At 41.9% G+C, this 25,221-nt stretch overlaps 1 long non-coding RNA gene across 1 annotated transcript; it reads left to right on the top strand.

Moving 5' to 3' along the window:
• Positions 1-130: 130 nt before the first annotated feature.
• On the top strand, positions 131-23,401 carry LOC140723562 (uncharacterized). Its single transcript, XR_012097924.1, has 3 exons — positions 131-272; positions 19,886-20,049; positions 23,201-23,401. It is a non-coding gene; the product is annotated as an uncharacterized lncRNA (long non-coding RNA).
• Positions 23,402-25,221: the final 1,820 nt, after the last annotated feature.

Below are 25,221 nucleotides of genomic sequence, written 5' to 3'. Positions count from 1 at the left end.
AATCGCCGCCTCCCACTACTCCACAGCCAACCAATCAGCAGCCAGGCCGACTCCACCACCACTCCTGACGAGCCGGGGGCTGAGTGCAGGAAAAAGCAAACTTTGCACAATTCCGGGCGCTGCGAGTGCAGTAAGATGGCACTATCTAGTGGGAGCATAGAGTACTGCGCACTTCGCCAATTAGCAGCCTCTTTCCACTTATTGTTCATGGTGATTATCGGAAAAGTCTGCGGATGCTGGACATCTGAACTAAAAGCGTAAACTGCAGGAAGGTAGGTGGGAAGAGAAACAGTCAGGTTTGCAGCGACTATCAATGGCCCAGCGACTAAATTAAAGAAACAGTCAAAAAAAGTTCGAGATTAGACCCAAAACATTGGCGATTCCTTTCCACCACGGATGATGCTCGACCTACTTGCCGAGTTCCTCCAGCAGAATAGTTATTGCTGTAGATTCCTGCAGCTGCAGTGCCTTGCTTCCCCGTGTTAGAATTCAAACGTGCAGAGGAGTGAAAGGTGTAGGTGTGGCTGTCCCGCAGCTCCAGCAAACTAGACTGCTGTCTACGTGAAGTTTGCAAATTCTCACTGTGAACGAATATGGGTTTCTTTGGGCGTGGTGAACGATTAATTAGTTTCTGTAAATTATCTGTTAGTGGCTGATAAAGGAATGAAAGGAGACTGGGTGGACATGTACCAAAAAACATGTTGCAAGTATGAAATTTTGTATGGAAAAAGTTGTACGGAACAGAAACAGGCCTTTAAGCCCACCATGTCAATGCCAGCCATCTTGCCCATCTACACTAATTCCATTTTCCCACATAGGACCATATCCTTCTACGCCTTGTATATTTCTTGCCTGTCTAAATGCCTCTTAAATGTAATGATTGTATTTAATTCCACCACCTTCTCTGGCAGCAAGTTCCGGATAGCAACCGCTCACTGTGTAAAAGAGTGTTTGATGGCTCTGGGCCTGTACTTACTGAATTTTAGAAGAATGAAGGGGAATTTAATTGAAGCCTATCAAATATAGAAAAGCCTGTATAAAACAGACTTGGAGAGGATGTTTCCAGTAGTGGGAGAGTCTAAGACCAGAGGACACGGCCTCAGAATACAAGGATATCACTTTAGAACAGAGATAAGGAGGATTTTCTTTAGCAAGATGGTGGTGAATTTGTGGAATTCATTGCCAGGGACAGTTGTGGAGGTCAAGTCATTGGGTATATTTAAAGCAGAGGTTGAAGGTAGTGGAATGAGGTTGAGAGGGATAATGATAACATGTCTGAGCAGACCCAATTGGCCAAATGGCCTAATTCTGCTTATATGTTTATGGTCTTATGATCAAAAACAACTTCTCCATTAAAATTAAAAAAAAAAATAAAAACACAAAATGCTGGCAGAACTCAGCAGGCCAGACAGCATAGATGCTGTGTCATAGATTTTGTGTTTTTATTTATTTCCAGCATCTGCAGATTCATTCGTGTTGTCTCCCTTAAAATTCTCATTTTAAACCTATGATCTCCTTTTGATACCATGGGGAAAATATTCTGACTATTTACCATATCTGTGAGTTTACCAGGTCACCTTTTAGCTCCTTCACCCAGGGAAAACGAGCCCAGTCTACCCAATCCTTTCCAGACCCAGGTTTGGGTCTATAACCCTGTCAGAACTGGAAAACAGAAAGATACAAGTTCGCTGTCAGGAGGAGAGAAGTTGGGGTACAGAGGTATGTGTAGAACAAAGGGAATTCTGTCATTGGATACATCAAAATGTTTTAATGACAGCTTTTATTAGTACATTGAAGCTTTTTGGCCTGTGTAATGTGGTGTTCAAGGTAAGGTGGTAGAAGCCATGAAGTGCATCTCCTTGTCAAAACAAGGCTCTCTGAGCCATGGATGCAAGCTGAGAACATGCAGGTACAACAAGCAATATATTTCCCATTACTTAACGAGGGTTTGAGTACAGGAATAAAGTCATCGGACTTTAATTATATGGGGCCTCAGTGAAATGACATAGTTTTGTTGTTTGAGACTGCATTCTTTAGAGCTTATATGAATAAGCTCTAGAGAGTTCTATCATATCTGAAATCCTGTCTGCCCACTACCCTGGACCCTCATCAATTTGCCTAGTCAACAGGTTAACAGAGGATGCCATCTCCACAGCACTTCACTTTGCCCTGATCAACCTGGACATTCTGTACGTCAGAATGCTGTTCATTGACTTTAGTTCGGCATTCATTACTGTGACCCCCTCCAAGCTGATCACCAAACTTCGCCAGCTTGGTATCAGCTCATCCCTCTGTAATTGGACCTTGGACTTTCTGACTAACAGACCCCAATCTGTTAAGTTAGGCAACCTCTCCTCCTCCATTCTCACCCTGAACACCTGCGTGCCTCAAGGCTGTGTGCTGAACCTTCTTCGGTACTCCCTTTTCACCTACGACTGCATTCTGGTACATGGTTCTAACTCCATAATCAAGTTCGCAGACGACATCACGGTGGTTGATCAGAGGGGATGACAAGATGGCCTATAGAGACAAGGTCCAGCACCTGGCCGCGTGGTGTGCCAACAACAACCTGGCCCTTAACACCCAGAAGACCAAGGAGATCATTGTGGACTTCAGGCATGCTAGGAGCAACACTCACGTCCCCATCTACATCAATGGAGCTGTAGTGGAGCATGTATCAAGCTTCAAATTCCTTGGTGTCCACATTTCTGAGGATCTCACCTGGTCCCTGAACTCCTCCATCCTGATCAAAAAGGCGTAACAGCGCCTTTATTTCTTGCGGAGCATCAAGAAAGCTCACCTCTGTCCTAGGATATTGATGGACTTTTATCGCTGTACCATTGAGAGCATACTTACCAACTGCATCTCAGCGTGGTATGGCAATTGTCCTGTATCGGACTGCAAAGCACTCCAGTGTGTGGTGCAAACTGCCCAGCAGATTATCGGCACCCAATTGCCCACCATTGAGAACATCTACCATAAACGCTGCCTGGGCAGGGCGAAAAGCATTTATCAAGGATGCATCTCACCCTAACCATGGACTTTCTACTCTCCTCCCATCCGGTAGGTGCCACAGGAGCCTCCGCTCCCATACCAGCAGGCACAGGAAGAGCTTCTTCCCTGAGGCTGTGACCCTGCTGAACCTCACATCACAGCGCTAAGCAGTATTGCACCCATATTGTACTGTCTCACTACTTTTATATTTGTGTGCTGTAGCACTTAATTTTTTTTCACAGTTATTTTGTAAATAACACCATTCTTTGCATTTCTCATTAGATGCTAACTGCATTTCATTTGGCTTTGTATCTACTCGGCACAATGACAATAAAGTTGAATCTAATCTAAGAGGTGATCTCAGTGAAACAGGAAACATTCGGACAAAGCTTGGCAACTAGAACTAGGTCTCAGAATAGGGGGTAGACCATTTAGGATTGTGATTTGGAGCAATTTCTTAATGCAGAGGATGGTGAATCTCTGGAATGCCTCCTCTCAGATGGCTGTGGAGGTCAGGTAGCTGAGTTTGTTCAGAGATCAGTAAATGTATGGATATTAAGGGAACAAAGTGAAACGAGGCCACGAGATGAAACATTTCAACCAGCAACGTCAACAGTCAATTTCCCTCCATAAATGCTGCCTAGCCTGCAGAGTTCCTCCAGCAGTCTGGTCTTTGTAAAAAGGTACAGACGGATGAAGATGAGCCACTGTCTTTTGATGAATGATGCAGGCAGCTAAAAGGATGCACGGTCTTGTTCCCGATGTCAATTCTTAAGTGTTTATGTAAACAATCCCATGGTACTATTCAAAACAAGAGCAGAGAACAAAGTAAAGCCCTCAATCAATACCTCAGTAAACACTACATTTTGTGGGATCTTACTGTGAACAAATGGCTGCTGCATTTTCCTACCAAGTGGGACACTGGTAATCAGGCACTCTCAGGACTAGAATAACAGACTTTCCAGACTACAGTATTAATTATTATTCCATCACAACTCAACACACTATTAATTCACTCTTACTGGATATTACTCAGTATTATAGTACACCTTCAGACAAGCCCATTGAGTGTAAATGGAATTGCTTACTAGTAAGTTTCAGGGGATTATGGAAAAGGAGCATCTGTTGAAAAGGAATGTGGGAAAAGAGGCCCAGGTGAGTTTAAGTGTATCATGAAAAAGGGACCCGAGTGAGTTTAAAGAGAATGGGCTAATGGAGTGCGTGTTAAGGCAGTGTAGCCAACATGTGTTGCAAAATCGTTGCAGAGGAGACTCAATGCCAGTATAGCTGGCTCAGGAGTGAGGATGGATCGCTCTGGGCACCAAAAGAAGAATTCGAGGCCTGCATAACTAGCCCAGGTGCAAGGTGATTTGAAACGTTTGAGAGTGGCTTTGAGTGGGCGACAAAATCTGTGTCTGGAGCAAGTCACTGGGTGGCATGGTCTAGGCCCAGAGCCTTTCGGCTCAGCCGGATCCTAGTGCAAGGTACGATTCATTATTTGGACAATTTAAATGTCAGCCTAGATTGGAGGTGAGAGCCGATTTCACTCGCTCTTCATGATCCTCACACCTCTCTCTGGGATGCCAGAGCCTTTCGCTGCTCTATTGTTTGGTCAATTTAAACGCTAGCCCAGATAGACTGAAAAGACGGTGTCAATCGGGACGAGAGCCGATCACTCGTTCTTCTTAATGGTCACCTCCATGGCGCTGAGGCTATGAAGACTGCCCCAGCTGCTGTGCTCCGTGCCCACTAATATGATAAACTGATGAGCAAGGCTTTGGGCCTACTCTAGGCTGCTCCCGGGTTTGGAACTGAGGATTCAGTTTTACTTTGGAATGCTGTTGTTTGTTTGAATGATCTACATGGTTTGTAATTTTTTCTTTCTCTCGCACATCGAGTCTTTTTATTTTTATTCTTTTTTCCTTTAATTGAGTTATTTCGGGTTCCTTGCTTTGTGGCTACCTGTGAGCAAATAAATCTCCAGGTTGTATAATTTATACATTCTTTCATAATAAATGTATTTGAATCTTGAATCATCTGGTGAGCCAGTGTCAAAATAATAGGATACCTGTACAGCCGGATAGTAGATAATTGGGATTTCACTGTACTTACTAACTACTTGACCAATGCCTCAAAAAGGCACACAGCCCACTTCCCATCATAAGCATTACATAGTTCATCAGAGAAAAGATGCTCAAGATAAAGAATGCAAGAAATGTAGCTGTCAAGGGTAGGTTTTGAAGAGCAAGCTGCTGAGATAGAAGGGGTCATGGTCACTGAATGAGAACAAAAATACTAAAGATGTTTAGGAGGCCAGAAATAAAAACAGAACTTCCTGGAAACACTCCGTGGTTTAGGCAGTATCTGTGGAAAGTGAAACAGGTCTCTAAAAGGACACTGGCAGAGCTTCTGCTCACACTCTACTAACCTGGGTTTAGTCCTAACCGCTGGTGGTGTTTCCCTATTTGCCCTGTTACTGTGTGGGTTTCCTCCATTTTCTGCCCAAATCCCAAAGAAATGCAGGTTGATAAGTTAATTGGTCACTATAGCGCGCTTCCTATGTGTAGGTGTGTAGTAGAATCTGGGGAAAATTGAAAGAAATGTGAGAAAAATAAAAAGGGTTAGGGTAGGATTACTGAAAATAGATTAGCACTAACATGATGGGCTGAGTACTATATTACCATGTCTTTGTCACCGGTGCTGCCTGTCATGTTGATGGTTTATAGCATTTTTCCTTTTTAATATCAGATTTTCATCTTCTGCAGTGTTGTTGATTATCACCTTGAGTAAAGAGATCTAGAGGGTTGCAAAGCAGGCAGAAATGATGGAGATGAAAAAGTAGATCAGAAAACCTAAACATGAATCTTGAAGTCAAGATTTTGCTGGAAACAAGGTGATGAGTGAAAGTACATACTGTGGAATGGGACAGGGCTTTGGGCAAGTGAATTTACAAGGCTGCAAAGGGGATGTTAATAGTCAAAGCAGAGAAAAGCAGGGAGTGAGGAGGATGTTAATAACTGAAAAGCTAACACAGAATACATTCATCATAGAACTAGAATCAAAGGTGAATAAGCTTCATATTTCACGGTTCCCATGTACTGTGGCTAATATGAGCTTTGCTCTTCAACATTCCAGTGGCAGAAAAGGAGGGGTATTGGAAGGAAAGTGACAGAATATGGAATGCAGTGAATGAATGCAAAGAATGCAATGCAGAGAGATTAAAAAAGGATCAATGTAAAAGAGTCAACATGGACAGTGGACAGAAGGGCCTGCGCCATGCCATTTAACTCAATGCCCTTGTAGTTTGGCTCTAGAATGCCTTGACTATAGTAGAGTCAGATGCAACCTGTAGCATTCAAACAGGAACTAGATTAATAATCAGAAAGGAGAGACTTTTGAGGGCTTTGGAGAGAGGTCAGGGGAATGCAATTAGTTTCATTGCTCTCACACATCAGCTAGTATAGACTCAATGGATGGATCAGTCCTTCCTTGCTAAAAATAAGCTGAGATTGTGTGAAGTTCTGAGAATTATCCAACAAGCAGATTAATGTGGGTGAAGTCAGCCTAACCCCTACATCAGTCGAGGAAAGATAAGATAATCCGTATTCAAAGTGCAGAATGAGAATAACTGGAAGCTGGAAATATACCAAAGAATAGTACTGTCAAATGTATAGGGGAGGTCACACTTGAGCAAATTGATTGATTCTTTTGAAAAAGGTTCTTGTAAAGAAAGGTGAAGGGACAGCCAATTTTACAATAAAAGATAATGCTCGGAAGTGAGAAATGGATTTATATCATTTGCACTTGGTGCCAGAGTAGTAAATTGCACTAGGTGCCAGAGCACTGAATCCCAGTTGGTGGCAGAGTATTAAAATGTGCTTGGTGCTAGGGTATTAAATATAGTTACCAGTGTTGCAGATTGCGAGTAATAGAAGAGATTAGTATTGAGATTGTGACCAATATAACTAGTTAATATTGAGCTAGAAATCAGTTAAGTAGTTAATACTGTCTGCGATTAATTGAATCGGTTGATATTGAGGCTATGATTGATGCTAGATATTAATACTCAAGTTTTAACCATGATTGCAGGCTTTCAGTATTAATATTTGAATGGCAGGGGACAGGAGCCAGAGTGATAGGGCTGAGGATGGAGCAGTTGGTATACAAATAGAGGCAGTGTGTAGTGAGACTGTGAGGAAGGACAGAATAGAGGCAGACATCTTACTGTTGCCTACATCCTCTACCTCCATGCACATGTTCATTTCTTTGTCCTTGAGCGGCCCTTCTCTCTTCTTATTTATCCTCTTGATCTTGATATAAATTTTCATGGACCACCCCGATTTTCCTAATTTCCTTCTTGAGTTCTAATTTCTTTATAATTATCTAGGGTTCCATTTGATTTTAGCTTCCTAAATCTTACATATGTTTTCCCTTTTGACTAAATTCACCATCTCTTTCTGCATCCAAGTTTCCCTTATCTTGCCATCCTTATCTTTCATAGTGAAGCAAACCCGTGCTATACTCTACGCAGTAGGTCATTAAACACCTTCCACATGTTACTTGTAGACTTGCCCAAGAACAACTGTTCCCAATCTGTCTGCATATCTATTCCTCAATGTCCCAGTACATGTTGGAGGATGGTGGGGGTTGGTCCGTGGTAAAATTGAAGTAATTGCACCTTTGTTATTTTTGAGTTCTTATCTAGTCTCAGTGAATGAGCCCTCTGTTATGTCCCATCTGAGTGCAGTTGCAATATTATACCTGCTCCCCCCAACCTTTTACCTTCCTCTCAATCTGTATTTGAAGATCAAAACTCTGGAACATTAAGCAGTCAAGTCTCTGAAATGGACACAATATCATAATTTTACTCCATCAATCCCATCATGTCTATTAGTTTGGGGACTATTTTTGCTTCACATGCACCTTTCTCCCTTCCCACCATGCAGGAATCCATTTTCACTTCCTCTTCAAGGTGTGCATCCACAAGCGGGGATTAGAACATGTGGTTGGAAGTTGAAGTCTGGGTAAAAGCCTGCCAGAACAACTACTGGAACATGGCTAAACATGCAGCCAAATCTGGGAACTAGTCTGTGTGTGGCCGTGGTCAGGGTCTGGGAAACTGGCTGAAATGTTTTTGGATCTTAATATCAGGAATGTGGGGAACAATTCAGAAACAGCTTCTTTCCTTCCACCATTAGATTTCTGAAGAAGCTGTTTCTGAATCATTGTTCCTTTTTTGTATGACTTAGTTATCTTTGTAATTTATTGAAATTTATAGTCATACTGTACTGTTGCTGCAAAACGATAAACACATAATCTAAGTCAATGATGATAAACTTGATTCTGATTCTGGTTAGGTGTCAGAGATATGCTTAGGTGTGTCACTGTAGCCTGGAAAATGTGTAATTGTATAATCCTATGAAAGCTGAGATTAATTAAATCAAATTCCACTGCCTGTTCAACTTGACCAGTCCAGTGGTACCAAGAATGAGTCTTACCCTCATCTTCCCTCCTTCTCACTACAGCCACTGAATGCCAGAAATGAGGATTTGATTACTTTGAGCTTGTGAGTTCACATCCCTGGTTTGCTGACCTACTTCCCAACTGACCAGTGCGTTATAAGGTTATGGTCTGGAAGTCAATTTTCAAGTTAAATACTCAATCATAGCACTTTTACCAAATGTCTTGTAATCCATCCAACATCAGTAAGGACCCTTACAATACCACTGCACACTTTGAAGGAATGGCCTTCAATTCCATATACACATTATCATAAACTAATGTGGTAATTCGCCGAGAACTTATTGCCAATGTTATTGCTGAGATGGGCTGATGAGGTTACATGTCCATTATAGAGCTCACTTGAAGTTAAGTAGAACACCCAGTTGTTTCAGGCTGCTATCTCAGCTACAGAGAAATTATTTCTCAACTTGATTCAAATAGACCGTAAGACCTAGGAGCAGAATTAGGCTAGTCCCCTCTGCCATTCCATCTTGGCTGATATATTATCCCTGTCAATGTTATTCTCCTGCCTTCTCTCCAAACAGGTTTGCTAGAACTGTTAGTTAAAAGTCTGTCCTGAGCCTTATAGGCTCATCAGGCCAGTGCTTATGCAGGTTTTCATGGCGTGAAGCGACTGAGAGTATGAGGCTGTCCACTCTCAGCCCCCCCCCCCCATCATCTAGGGCATCAGTCTATCACAAGGTTAACCCCCAGCATTTTGCCAGTACCCATTTTTTCAGTTGGGTGGACTGGGGCAATGTGTGGGTAATGTGTGGGTAATGTGTGGGTGGACTGGGGCAATGTGTGGGCAATGTGTGGGTAATGTGTGGGTGGACTGGGGCAATGTGTGGGTAATGTGTGGGTGGACTGGGGCAATGTGTGAGCAATGTGTGGGTGGACTGGGGCAATGTGTGGGTAATGTGTGCTCAAGGACACAACACTTGGCTGTGTCTCGAACTCACGACCTTCAGATCACTAGTCCAATGCCTTGACCACGCGCCACACTTGCGAGAACTGTTGGGGAGGTTTAAACTAATTTGACAGGGTGATGGCACACTGAGTGTTGGGATAGTTTGCATACAAACAGGCAGTGTTTAGCAAGACTATTAGGAAGGACAGGAAGATGATAGGGCAAAATTGAAGTCAGTGGAATGAGTTGAAGTGTAACAGGGACAAAAACGAAAAAGGTGCTATACAGTCGGCCCTCCTTATCCGCGAGGGATTGGTTCCGGGACCCCTCGCGGATACCAAAATTCGCGGATGTTCAAGACCCTTATTCAAACTGTCTCAATCAGGTGGGTCTTAGGACCCAGCGGAACCCCAGACGTTATTTAACCTGTCTCAAAGCGATGGACATTAGGACCCGGTGCCAGAGCTCTGAATGCGCTGTGTTTCTGTTCACGAAAATAATCACGATCACGATTGAAAATAAAGTGGAAATAATAAAGAGATCGGAAAGAGGTGAAACGCCATTGGTCATTGGAAAAGCGTTAGGCTAGGTCAGTCAATGATCGGAACAATTTTAAAGGATAAAGTGAGAAAGGCTCTGCCCCGATGAAAGCTACAATTATTACTAAGCAACGCAGCGGTTTAATTATTAGGTTTTGGGGTTTTGAGTTTTTGATCCTCCACATCAACGCGGCACGGTGGAGAGCGCACTAGGGAGCGATCTGTCCCGAGTCCCGAGAACTTCCGTACCCGAGCCCGGCGCTGAAATATATGTTCTTAATTGTTTTATATGCATAGAAAGGTAAAATATATACGATATACTAAGAAAAATTTTTGACTAACTGACGCTAAATAATACCGGATGTACCTGTTCCGACTTACTTAGTAAGAGAACTTCCGATTTTTTTTCGATCCCGATGCACGATAACCCATGCACATCCTCCCGTATACTTTAAATCATCTCTAGATTACTTATAATACCTAATACAATGTTAGTGCTATGTAAAATGTTGTTATACTGCATTATTTAGGGAATAATGACAAGAAAAACAAGTCTGTACATGCTTGAACAACAAGTGCTGGACTGACTGGCGCTTCCAGGTTTTCGCGATTCGCGGTTGGTTGAACATGGAATCCGCAGATAAGGAGGGCCGACTGTATTTGAATGCATGCGGTATACGGAGAAAGGTCGATGATATTGGAATATGAGGCAGCTCAGTAGTGTAGTGGTTAGCACACTTTATAGTTTTAGTGACCCGGGTGCAATTCCTGCCACTGCCTGTCAGGAGTTTGTACATCTTTCCAGTTACCTGTGAGGGTTTCCTCCTACAGAACAAAGACATACCTGTTAGTAGATGAATTGGTCGTTATAAACTGTCCCATGTTTAGGCTCGGATTAAATTGGGGGAATTGCTGGGCAGCATGGGTCAGAGGGGCCTATTTCATGCTGTATCTCAAGAAATACGTAAATAAATAAATAAAATGGATGCATGCAATAAGGTAGATGATCTTGTAGCACAGTTAGAGAATGGCAGGTGTGATGTTGTGGGCATCACTGAGTCATGGCTGAATGAAGATAGTAGTTGGGAGCTTAACATCCAAGGAAACACATTGTATTGAAAGAACAGACAGAGGGGATGGCGTGGCTCTGTTGGTAAAAAATGAAATCAAATCATTAAAGAGGTGACATAGGATCAGAAGATGTAGAGTTGCTGTGGGTAGTGTTAAGGAACTGCAAAGGTTAAAAGTCCAATGGGAGCTATACACAGGCTTCTTTAAAGTAGCCAGGATATGGGCAACAAATTACAATGGGAGATAGAAAATGCACGTCAAAAGGGCAACTTTATGAAAGTCATGGATGATTTCAATATGCAGGCTGATTGGAAGAATCAGGTTGGTGAGAGAATTTATAGAATGCCTATGAGATAATTTTTTATAGCAGCTTGTGGTTGAGCCCACTACGGGATCAGATATTCTCGACTGGGTGTTCTGCGATGAACCAGATTTGATTAGGGACTCCGTAAAGGAATCCGCAGGAGGCATGGTCATAATATAATGAAATTGTCCCTGCAATTTGAGAATAATTTAAAATTAGAGGCATTTGTTCTACAGTGGAGTAAAGGGAATTACAGTGACATGTCAGAGGAGCCTGCCAAAGTTGATTGGAAGGGGATACTAGCAGGGATGATGGCAGAACAGCAATGATTGGTGTTCCTGGGGGAAATTCGGAAGGCACAGGAAAGATCCATCACAAAGATGAAAAAGGGAGGATGAAGTAATTGACTGACATAGGGAAGTCAAAGATAGCAAAAGAGCGGGCATATACTATAGCAAAAATTAGTGGACAGGTAGAGAAATAGGAAGCTTTTAAAAAGCAACTGAAGATGACTAAAAAGCCATAAAGAGATAAAAGATGAAATATGAAGGTTAGCTAGCCAATAATATAAGATATATTTTTTAAAAAACATACAGTATAAGGAGTATTGTGTTATGATCATTGCCTCCTATGGGTTCCTTTACCTTAATCTTCCTATTCAAATCTGGTTCATTACACAATACAGAATTGCCATTGCCCTCATGGGTTCAGCGACAAGCTGCTCTCAAAAGCTATCTTGTAGGCATTCTGTGAATTCTGTCCCTTAGGATCCAAAATCTTTCTAAGGATTTAACTTTACTTTGTACCAATACATCCATTCCACCCTGAATGCCTACCTGCCTGTCCTTTCAATACAATGTGTATCCTTGGATGTTAAGCTCCCAACTACAATCTTCTCTCAGCTATGACTCAATGACACCCACAACATCATACTTGCTATTCTCTAACTGGACTACAAGATCATCTACTTTATTCTGTGTACTGCGTGCATTCAGATAGAACACCCTCAGTCCTGTATTCATCACCATTTTTGCTTCTGGCCCCCTGTAACCCTTAACTCATCCCACTGAGCACAATTTTGACCTATCATCATCCTCTCCTTCCTCAGTCTCACTACACACTGCCTCATCCTCAGCCCTATCACTCCAGTGACATGTGTAATTTAAATACAAAAAATCCACTTCACTTTGCAATGTATCAGATGGAGAGCTAACTGGAAGCAGTTCACATGGTTAATTTGACTACTGGGATGTTTCAAAGAATTGTCACTGATTTATCCTAATAGGATGGGTATACTTAGAGCAACACCAGAATTCATCTACCACTGACAATGTAGGAGGTTCATTCAACAATTAATAACAGCATCCGTGCACTCCAAAGCCTAGTGAATTTGTACCACAAACGGGTCTCATTTGAATGTTCATAAAACAAAATTGTGATTTATTCTGTACAAAGAGAACTCTCCTAAACAAAATTTACTACAAAACATTACAATAACTCACAAGATATATCAGTCTGGAATGTATTGCAAGGAAAGCAATGGAAGCAGTTTTAATAATCCTTATTGATTCATGGGACACTGACATCTATACAAACAAAATGCTCAACTTAAACCAGATTGCAAATAACATCATGATGCCTTGAGTACCTAAGCTTACAGCTGAGACACTTAAATTAAAAATGGGGGAAAACAGTGCACAAAATATTACTGAATTATAGGGAAATGCTGAGGTCACAGATCAGCATGATAGCTGAGGTAATGATGAGTAGAGGAAGTCAAGAAAGAGCATGAAGCCATAAGAGATAGGAGCAGAATTAGGCCATTTGGCCAAACGAGTCTGCTCCGCCATTTCATCATGACTCATCCCTTTTTCCGTCAGCCCCATTCTCTTAGCTTCTCCCTGTAATCTTCCATGCCCTGACTAATCAAGAACCTATCAATCTCTGTCTTAAATATACCCAATGACCTGGTCTCTGCAACCAGCTGAGGCAATGAATTTAAAAGTTTCAGCACCCTTCTTCATCTCTGTTCTAAATGAACATTCCTCAATTCTGAGGATGTGCCCCCTGGTTCTAGACTCCCACACTATAGGAAACATCCTCTCCGCATCTACTCTATCCAGACCTTTCAATATTAAATAGGTTTTAGTGAGATCCCTCTCATTCTTCTGAATTCCAGTGAGCACAGGCCCAGAGCCATCAAACACTCCTCATGCGATAACACTTTCATTTCAGGAATCTCCTCTGGACCCTCACGTTCTGTTTTACATAAGGGACCCAAAACTGCTCACAATATTTCAAGTGAAGTCTCATCATCGCCTTATAAAACTTAAGCATTACATTCTTGATTTTATATTCCAGTCGTCTCAAAATGAATACTAACATTGCATTCGCCTTCCTTGTCAGCCACTATACTTGCAAGTTAACCTTTAGGGAAGTCCTGCATGAAGACTCCCAAGTCCCTTTGCACCTCAGATTTTTGAATTTTATGCCCATTTAGAAAATAGTCAACAGTTACTTGTAACAAAGTGCATGACCGTACATTTCCTGACACTGTGTTCCATCTGCCACTTCTTTGCCCATTCTCTTGATTAGTCTCAGTCTTTCTGCAGCCTCCCTGCTTCTTCAACACTATCTTCACCTACCTGCCCCTGCGCGTATCTTCGTATCATTTGCAAACTTGGTCACAAAGCCATCAATTTTGTCATCCAGATCATTGTCAGATAACATAAAACACCAATTCCTGTGGAATGCCACTAGTCACTGGCAGCCAACCAGAAAATGCTTGTTTTATTCCCACTCTTTGCCTCCTGCCAATCAGCTAATCCTCTATCCATGATAGTATCTTTCTTGTAATACCGTCTGCTCTTATGTTGTTAAGCAGCCTCATGTCCAGTTCCTTGTCAAAGGCCTTCTGAAAATCCATGTACACAACATCCACAGATTCTCCTTTGTGTAACCACTGAAGTCAGGCTAACCAGCCTATAATTTCCTTCCTTCTACCTCCCTCCCCTCTTGAAGAATGAAGTGAAATTAGCCATTTTCCAGTGCTCTGGAACTATGCCAGAATCTAGTGATTCTTGAATTATCATTATCCACAATCTCTTCAGATACCTCTTTCAGAGTCCTCAGGTGTAGTCCATCTGGCCAGGTAACTTATCTACCTTCAGACCTTTCAGCTTCCCAAGTGCCTCCTCCCTAATAATAGCAACTGCACTCACTTCTGCATCCTGACACTCTCAAACACCCAGCATACTGCTAGTGTCTTCCACAATGATGTAAAATACTTATCCCCTATTACTACCTCTTCATTACTCATTCTTACTACTTCTTGCTCCATTTTATGCCCTCTCTTTTGCTTTTATCTTGTTTTTGACTTCCATTATCAGCCATGGCTGGGTCATCCTGTCTTTAGAATACTTTTTTGGGATGGAAGAAAGGACAGTGTGTCTAACAGAATGTGTCACTGAACAAAGAAAAGTTAAGGAAAAATCACAAGGAAGTTAAAATTAAAGTTTCTTTATCTCAACATATTAAGCATTCATAACAAAATACTGTAGATGAATTAATGCAGAAACAGAAATAAATGGGCTAGTTCTGACAGTTGCTATAGAGCTGTGATTGTATGACATCTAAGCCAGAGAGCTAAATATTCCAGGCTACTCCATGTCTGACAGGGACTGGAACAATGGAAAAGAAGTAGGCACAGACCTGATAGCAAAGGATAATAGAAGGGCAATAATAAGCAATGTAATCAGCTCAGAAAAACAGACAGTATGGGTGGAGGTACAAGATGACAAGGGATGTAAACATAGTTGGGAGTGGATTACAATCTGCTGACAACAATTTGATTGAGGGGCATGTCGATATGTAAGATTGGTTGCAAAAGTAACACAACAATTGTGCAGAACTGGAATCTTCAAATTGGGTCAGTCAAATGGGAGCATATTCATAATGGGCAAGTTCATGAAATACTCCACATATTTGGTATTTAGGAAGGAGAGACTAAAACAGAAAAGGTAGTAAGAGTGCTGTTAATATGAGATATCAGTTTTAAGTATGTATTTATATTTCCAGATCTGGATGTTGTTTGTAACGGCGTTTATTTCCCATCTCGAAGTGTCCTTGAGAAGGTAATATTGAGGTGATCTTGACCCTTTGTAATCCTTCTTGTGAACAATCTCCCACAGTGATATTGAGGAGGGATTTAGATGCAGTGATGATGAAGGAATGGTGATATATTCCCAAGTTAGGTGTTTCACCTGATACAGAATATGCACCTGCTGCTTCTTTGGTGAAACTGATAGTGTATTTAGGAGGTCCTGTTGGAATAGTCCAAGTGAGTGGTTGTGGTCCATTTGGCAGCTGATACATACTGTAGCCATCGTGCACTAATGGTGGAGGGATTAAATGTTCAGGATGGTGAACAGGGTGCAAGTCAAGTGAGCTACTTTGTCCTGGAAGATGTCTTGCTTCTTGAGAGTTATTGCAGTTATACTCATTCAAGAAAGTGGAGAGTATTCCATGGCATTCCTGTTATGTTCCTTGTAGATGATGGAATGGCTTTAGGGTGTCAGTATGCTCATTCACCACAAGGTACCCACTGTTTTTATGTGGCTGGTCCATTGAGTTTTGGCTCATGTTTGTCTCTGGTATGATGACTGAAAAAACAGTAAAGATGGTCCATTGAAGTTTAAAGATTGCCCCTTATTCAATATGGTCTTATGATGACACAACTATTACTGGAATTGAATGAAGCAACTGAAGATGGTTGGTTTTTTTTTGTAACTTCATAACATAAAATTCATTGGAAGAAAACAAACAAGTCTGGAATGTGAGTCTAACTTTGTTTCTACTTTAAGTGCTGTTGCGTATTTAATATTTGAGTAATATTGTAAATATATTGTTTAAGCATTCTCTTTCATATGAATAATTCATTACTAGCTACATGTAGAAGTATGTGAATGCAATACACCAACACGCCACCACGTCATACATGCGTGCCTTGATAAAGAAAAAATGAAACTAACGTACGTATACACATTCCAGACTCCTATCATTTACATTTAATTAGTTTTATGTTTTTGAGTTACAAAACATAACAGTGGCAATGAGGAAGTTTTAAATGAACCAGAGACTAATACCTACATGTTGAAGCACAGTGTGACATTTGAGTTAAAAAAAGCACAGCAAGAAGTTCAAGTTAAAGAAAAACACTGCGAGAAACAGTGAAGTTCAGGGATAGAATTGGAAAACTCTAACTTACCTATGGTAAATCAGAATCATGTTGAATATCACTAACATATGCCATGAAATTTGTTAACTTCACAGCAACAGTACAATGCATGAATATAGGAAAATAAACTGAATTACATTTAGTGTTAAATTGAATTGACTTTATTTCTTACATCCTTCACATACATGAGAAGTAAAAATCTTTACATTACGTCTCCATCTAATGTGCAATGTGCAATTATGGTAATTTAAGATAAATAGAACAGTCACTATAACAAAGAAATACTCTCAAATCAGCGTGAGTTAATCAGTCGATGGCCTGGTGGAAGAAACTGTCCCGAAGCCTGTTAGTCCTGGCTTTTATGCTGCAGTACTGTTTCCCGGATAGTAGCAACGGGAATAGATTGTGGTTGGGGTGAGTCGGGTCCCCAATGATCCTTCTTAATATCCTTTTTAATACACCTATCTTTGCAAATGTCCTGAATCATGGGAAGTTCACTAATACAGATGCTCTGGGCTGTCTTTTTCACTCTCCGCAGAGTCCTGCGATTAAGGTAGGTACAGTTCCCATACCAGGCAGTGATGCAGCCAGTCAGGATTGTGCCCCTGTAGAAAGGTCTTAGGATTTGGGGGCTCATACCAAACTTCCTTAACCGTCTGAGGTGAAAGAGGCACTGGTGTGTCTTTTTCACCACATGGCTGGTGTGTACAGACCATGTGAGGTCCTCGGTGATGTGGATGCCGAGGAACTTCAAGCTGTTTACCCTATCAACCTCATATCCATTGACGTCAATAGGGGTTAGCCTGTCTCCGTTCCTCTTGTAATCCACAACCAACCACATCCAAGTTTACCAAAATGCCCACCTGGTTCCTTGTACAATTTATGGTAAAGTAGCCAGTGAGCTAGATCACAGGGAGGCTGAAGGAATTCTTTTCAAGGTTGAGTGGAGCCCGTGGGCAATACCAGTGGTTGGAGTAGCCAAGAATAGTCTAGCATTGTCACTAACATCTTCCATTGCTTTGCTGATGATCTCAGTGATTAGAAAGGAGCTTAGGTCAGAAGATTATGGAGAGGAATTTAAATAGGCTTAAATACTGTTGGTTTAAAATTGAGATGCACCAAGTTCAGGACTTACTGATGGGAGTTTTTCACAGGCCCCTGAAGAAAAGACACAGTAACAGTACGAATCAGGACATTAGAGGTATATAGCAAAGGGGTAATGCAGTGATCATAATTATTGATACATAGACTAGGCAAACCAAAACCAGTAATAACAGTAAAGGATTTCTAGAATGTGTCCAAGATGATCTTTTTTACTATATTCTGGAACCAAGTAGAGAAGCAGGCTTTTTGAGATTTAGTGGCATACAATGAGAAAGTGTTGCAGTAAAACTCTGATAACCTGGCACTTTTGGAACTTTAGTGATACCAGACTGGCAGTTTTTATGGATTATTGGATGTTATTTCCCAATTAGTACCCCAACACACATTTAATTCACTTTCTTAAAATCCTGTATGTTTGAAAGAGTGACAATCACACCAGTACCTAAGAAAAGCAGGTGAGCTGCCTCAATATTTATCGCCCAATTGCACTCACTTCTATAGTGATGGAGTGCTTTGACAAATTGGTCATGGCCAGTATCAACTCCTGCCTAAGGAAGGACCTAGACCTGATGCAATTTCCTTTGTGCCACAATAGGTCCAGTGATGCAATCTCACTGGCTCTCTACGCGGTCTTGGATTACAAGAGCAATACCTATGTGAGGGTACTGTTTATTGATTGCAGCTCAGCATTCAACACCATTATTCCCTCAGTACTAATCAACAAGCTCCAAAACCTGCGTCTCTGTACCTCCCTCCACAAATGGATCCTTGGCTTCGTCATCAGGAGATGGACATAACATCTCCTTCTTGCTGACATTCAGGACTGTCACACCTCAAGGATACGTGATTAGCTCATTGCTCTCTACACCCATTATCATGTAGCTAAGCACAGCTTGCTCAATCACTATCTATCAATTTGCCGATGACACAACTATTGTTGGCCGAATTTCAGATGGTGATGAGGTAGTATATATGAGTGAGATAGAGCAGCTGGTTGAGTGGTGTTGCAATTACAACTTTGCACCAGTAAGACCAAGAAATTGATTGTGAAGGGAATGCTGAGAGAACACACACCAGTCCTCATTGTGAGATTAGCAGTGGAAAGGTGAATAGCTTCAAGTTCCGGGGTGCCAACATTTCTGTAGATCTATCCTGGGCTGAACATATTGATACAATTACAAAGAAAGCATGACCGTGGCTATATTTCATTAGGATTTTAAGGAGACTTGCCAAGACATGTCCCTTCTCATTGCTACCATCAAGAAGGTGGTACAGGAGCCTGAAGACACACACTCAACATTTTGGGAATAGCTTCTTCCCCTCCACCACCATTAGATTTCTGAATGGACAATGGACTCGGGTACATGATCTTACTTTTTTTATTCACTCTCTTTTTGCACTACTGATTTAATTATATATGTGTATTGTAATTCATAGTTTTTAATTATATATTGCAATGTACTGCTGCCATAAACAACATATTTCATGACAAATGCCAGAGATACCTGATTCTGATATAGAGTAACATTATACATTTCCCAGTGAACCCACTGTGTTTAAAGAGAACATGGCAAAATAAGTTTCAGTAAGTCTAAAGGATGGATGGGAATCCCAATAACTTCATGGGAACACTGAACATGGAGACTTCATGTGTGTTGGAAACAAGGATTTGGAGTGCTTACATGGTGCATGGTAAATAAAGCTCTAGCAAATTTGAAGAGAGCACAGGAACCAGGCTCTGGTGAGTTTAATGTGAGCCAGAACTTGCTGCGTCAGATTCTGAACCTCTTGGAATTCCAAACAATTGAACAGCAGACAATTGAAGTTTCACTGTAATTTATAATCTTGCTGCAAAGGGTTAGGTCAGAGGGAACAGTCCAAATCAATGGGTGGGACAGATAGCTTCGCCATCAAGGCTGGAGACAGACTGGGTTGCCCAGTCTCCCCTCTCTTGTTTTTGTGCTGTATAGAACCCTTTGCCGAAGCCATCAGGAAGGTCAGAGTGTCAGAGGGTAATGCTGCCAGGTAGTGAAGGAGCCCAAGTGAAAACCTTCCTGTTCAGGGATGACATCACTGCCTTCTGCTCAGATCCAAGTTTATTTCGCAGATTGATCATCAGCTTTGACCAGTTTGAGTTGGCATCGGGGCCAGGGTTAACTGCACAAAGAGTGAGGCCATGCTCTTTGGTAACTGGCTTGACTGACCAGCGTCCCTTTTATCAACAGGTCTGATTGTGTGAAGTTGGTTCCGCGGGGCGAGGAGTGCAACAAGAATTGGCTGGAATGTACTGGGAAGGAACTGCCTGTGGGGAGGGCACTCCCTATTGATAACGGGGAAGAAGCTGGCCATCAGGTGTGAGGTCGTCTCAGGGCTGCTGTACTTGGAGCAGGTATGGCCCATCCAACACCTCTCCAGCTTAGGAATCAGGTTAATCTGGGTCAGACAGGTCACATTGCACAGTCCCTGGACAATGAGAGCAAAAAAGTACACAATGATGCCATCACCCTGATGACATGAATCAGGCTGTGTGTGTTAGCTAAATACATAGACACCAAGTACCACTGCGTTCTGAGGCTCTATCTGTCCCAGGTGTTGTGAAGAATAGTTAGCTAGTTAGAGGTTTATTGTCATTGTTGAAGCAGCATTCTTCTATGGACTTCTTGATGTACTGACAGATCAAAGGGCATCTTTCTCTGAGTTGATGATCCATCAACAATGTGTCTCCATTTGTGTCCCTAAAAACTGTCCTTAGATCAAATAGTCCTCTATCATGCAGCTGCCTGGGATGAAATGTGACACAGGCCCTTCCATTATTCTTCAGACCCTCTTCGCAAAAGCACAGTCTGCAAAGAAACAAGGTACTGATTCTTCTCCACTACAGTCAACCCGTGGGCAAGGGGTGTGGGAGTGATGCACTAGGCATGCAGCTAGGTTGTGACTGGGAGGGCCCCTCCCACTGCCACCGAGGCAAGGTCTTGGTGCCAGTTGGTGAGGCCTGGTGATGAGGCATTCTGCCAGATGGTTTAAACAGTCTGCTGAGGAAACCACCTGTGTCCATTGAGTCCTTCTGCGGTGTCTGCAGGATGTTTCTCCCTGATGGCCTTGTGATCAAAGGTGATGAACTTTTTAAAGGACAGGTAGGGTGGCATTGTCCAGCTGACCAGGATGCTGCATGTCAACAGGGCTGGACTGCCATCCCTGCTACTCTGGACCAGCAGCATTTTGCCTATATGGCAAAACAGATCATCCAAGAACGCCATTTCCATTGCTCTACACACTGTACTGGAACACCTGAATGCTTTTTATCCACCAGTCCTGCCTTTAGCACCACACTCCCTAACAAGCTGACCATTGAACTACACACAATCTGGGTCCTGCCAAAGGACTCTCAGCCGGAAACGTTGACTGTACTTTTTTCCACAGATGCTGCCTGGCCTGTTTAATTCCTCCAGCATGCTGTGTGTATTACTTGGATTTCCAGCATCTGCAGATTTTCTCGTTTTTGGCCTGGACTCAGTTAATCAATTTGCAGCAAAATATATGTCAGGCTGCTGTTTATTGATTACAGTTTAGTGTTCAACATCATTATCCCTTCAGTATTAATTACGAGTCTTCTAAACCTGGTCCTCTACACCTCCTTCTGCAAACTGAATCCCTTGATTTCCTCAGTGTGAGAGCACAGTTAATGCAGATCAGTAATAACATCCCCTCACTGACTATCAGGCACACCTGATCAAGATCTGCTGAGGACAATATCTGTGGCATTCAAGATTGACAAACCAGAATCCTATGAGAACTCTAGGTTCTACTGATGGAAGGCCATTGTGATCTCTGATTCTCAGTCCAATGTCAGAACATCCTGCAAATACATGACAATATATTGGAATATCTCTAATCAGCCTAACACATTGAAGAAAGCAAAACTGCAGCTCTACTTTCTTAGCGGTTTGAGGAGATTTGATTTTTCACCAAGGAGTCTTGCAAATTTCTTTTGATATACCCAGAGAGCATTCTGACTGGCTGCATCACAGCCAATTGGAGTCTCCAATTCATATAATTACAGGAGGATGGAGAGGATTGTAGTCCTATTTCTATGTTCTTGGTAACATACAATATACATGTAAAGAAAAACCTTTCAGTGCTGTGAAGAAATAGGGGAAGTCTTAATTGAGTTGATTCCAAAGAGTTGACAAAACCAAACACAAAATAAAGACACTAAAAACAATGGGGGGAAAAGAAAGATGCAAATAATAATATGTTTCAATGAGGGCTGATAGCTAATGCAAAATCAAGACATATACTGTAGAAACAAGAGTAAATCTGTAGATGCTGGAAATCCAAGCAACACCCACAAAATGCTGGAGGAACTCAGCAGGCCAGACAGCATCTGTGGAAAAGAGTACAGTTGACAGTTCGGGCCCTTCATCAGGACTGGAGAAAAAAAGATGGAGTCAGAGTTAGGAGGTGGGGGGTAAGGGAGGAAGAAACACAAGGTGATAGGTGAAACTGGTGGTGGGGGAGGAGTGGTGCATTAAAAAGCTGGGAAGTTGATTGGTGAGAGAAATACAGGGCTGGAAAAAGGAGAATCTGATAGAAGAGGAGAGAAGGCCATGGAAAAAAGAAAAAGTAGTGGAGCACCAGAGGAAGGTGATGGGCAGGTAAGGAAATGGGGTGAGAAAGTGAAAAGGGAATGGGGAAGAAGGCAGGGGTCATTACCAAAAGTTCCAGGAAATCGATGTCCATGCCATCAGGTTGGAAGCTACCCAGATAGAATACTGGGTGTTCCTCCAATCTGAGTGTGCCCTCATTGCAACAGTAGAGGAGGCTATGGACTGACATATTGGAATGGGAAGTGGAATTAAAGTGAGTGGCCACTGCAAGATTCCGCTTTTTCTGGCGAAGCGGTTTCCCATTCTAAGTTGGATCTCATTGATATACAGCAGGTCACACCGGGAGACTCTATTTTTGCAAACAAATCTTTCAGAGAGCTGTGATCTCATTTGTGAAAAGTCCTTTAAGAAATTAAACCGATGCCACAGATAAAGCAAAGAAGTAACTTGATATTTTCTCCCTAATGGTATAAAATGGAATTACTCCATTTATCTAGACACCAGCAATACATTGGGAGAATCCTGGATGTTCTCTCACAGTGGTACATTCCCATTCTGTGGCCACTGGGAATATCAGTCGGATACCCATTATCCAACACCTGCTCCCAGGCACCTCAAGTATTTCCTATCTGGGAGGAAGAATTAATTGAGGTCTCTGTTGTGCACCTACAGTGATATACAGTTGGTATATTCATGCAAAGCAGCCTTTATGCCTGGTTATGTCCTCGTTGATTGTTCCATGTTATAGCCGTGATTGCTGATGCCAAGTTCCCTGAAGACAATTTTGGTTGTATTTTTAACCTCTTTCTCAACAGAACAAAACAATAAAGCACATCAGGATTAAAGAAGCAAATCGATCGATGTTGCTTTTTAATTGATTACACTGGTCAAAGTAGCAATCATTAATGTTTATCATCCTTGTCTTGGCAGTGGTGCAGATTTGACCAATTCAGGCACTGATCGAGCAGTACCCATGACCAGGGTGGACAACGACTTGGGAGGTAGCAGACAATGTTGTTAACGAGCCCACTATTTCAGCCTGAAATGGAAAGGATTACATCTCCTCCTGCATTCTCCTCATTTGAAACTGGGAGCCCAGCACCACATCTTTAAACTATGTTGCTGTTGGTTAATAAAAAGCTCTCAAGTCCAAACCAATTTCACTAAATTATCTGCAAGAGGTTTTAGTGCCCCTATTTACATAAGAAATGTGTCTGGTGCACCTTTAGATGCATTACATGATTAATCTTCATTTGGGTATCTTTAATTCCATTGGCTTCAAGTTAGCGTTTGACTGATTTCAGTCTTTATCACCTTCTTTCAAAAGTTTCAAGCACTCTTCATCATAATCAGTACACATGCACAGAATATATTTTACTCCCACATAATGCAATTGGATTGAAGTACATCATGAGCATTCATGCAATACATTTCCAAAGGATGTACATTGTTATCAGGAAATCATTGCAAAAACAAACATTAGTACAGTATTTATATACGTATATTCCTTCTTTAGGGATCCTGGATTAGCTGACAGGATTCATTGTCTGTGAACATGCTTTTGAAATGAATGGGTTGCCAGCCCATTTCAGTGTCAGTCATATTGTTGGGTCTGGAGTCACATAGCAACCAGACTGGGAAAGGACTGCAGATTTCCTACAGACCACTAATAAACTGGATGGATTTTTACAAACATCCAGTAGTTTTCAGGTCATCCTTACTCAAACCATCTTTATATCTATTTCTTTGTAAATGAGAAACCGTTGTAGCAGGAAGAGGAAGAGTGAAGGGCTCGTGAGGGCACTGAGTGCTGGAAAGCAGCTGAGGTGAGCTTGCTTTAAAAAGGCACGCGCAGCAGATACTCGGGACAGTGCGATCGAGAAACTGTTGCAGCAGGAAGAGGAAGAGCAAAGGGCTTGTGAGATAATTGGCAGGATAAAAGGTGCAGCTCCTGACAAACTGAGTTAGGGAACCGGAGCTGGATGAACTTCGGATCATTTGTGAGGCAGAGGCAGAAATAGACAGGAGTTTCAGGGAGATAGTCACCCCTAAAAGTCAGGAGGCAGGTAGCTATGTGACTGTCAGGAGAGGGAAGAGGAATAGACAGGAAGAGCAGAGCACCCCTGTGGCCGTTCCCATCAACAATAAGTATACAGTTTTGGATACTGTTGGTGGAGATGACCTACCAGGGACAAGTTGTAGTGGTCGTGTCTCTGGCACTGAGACTGGACCCTCAGCTCAGAAAGGAAAGTAGTTAGTTTAATTCTGATTTAAAGCGCACAGCAGAAAGCCATTCATTTCCATCCTCTATTTGCCTTTGAAACAGCACCATCTGCGAGACTTAAGTTTTTGTTAATATAAATGAACATACTTTGAAGAAAGTATTATGGTTAGGTTTATCTTTTTGCCATATGTTTACTCTTATTTACACTGTATAGATCTGGAGTGTGCTACCTTGGTTAACACCTGTTGTGTTAATCAATAGTTTTAGTATATTCTGTTGTGTGATGATTCTGTATTGAGTTTAATCTGTATTTTACTTAACTCTGCAGTTTCACAAGAAACAAATCTCATTAAAAATGCTGAAAGAAAGCTTCCATCTTGGGCAATTTTTGAGAAGCTGTTTATCTCTCTGCATAGTTGTGTCCATATGCACAGTGAGGGCAGTAGATGCCCACTATGATAACTAATGAGATCATGGCTGGGGCTGAGCTTTTATGTCAACACTAGTTTTCTGCCTAATTTCATAATGCCTTGATTCCCTAAACACCTACAAAATTACCACTGAATTGATTACACCCAGTGACCAAGCCTGTTCCAAAAATTCACAAACCTCTGAAGAAATCTCCTATTTCAGTCCAAAATAACTACCACTGTACTTTGAGACTGGTTTCAGGCAGGCAAAATGTCATCCCTGCATCTACCCTGTTAAGCCCCATTACGAACTTTAT

Source organism: Hemitrygon akajei, chromosome 3 (assembly GCF_048418815.1).
Source record: "Hemitrygon akajei chromosome 3, sHemAka1.3, whole genome shotgun sequence".
Lineage (NCBI taxonomy): Eukaryota > Metazoa > Chordata > Chondrichthyes > Myliobatiformes > Dasyatidae > Hemitrygon > Hemitrygon akajei.
This window is presented reverse-complemented; position numbering and strand designations above follow the sequence as displayed.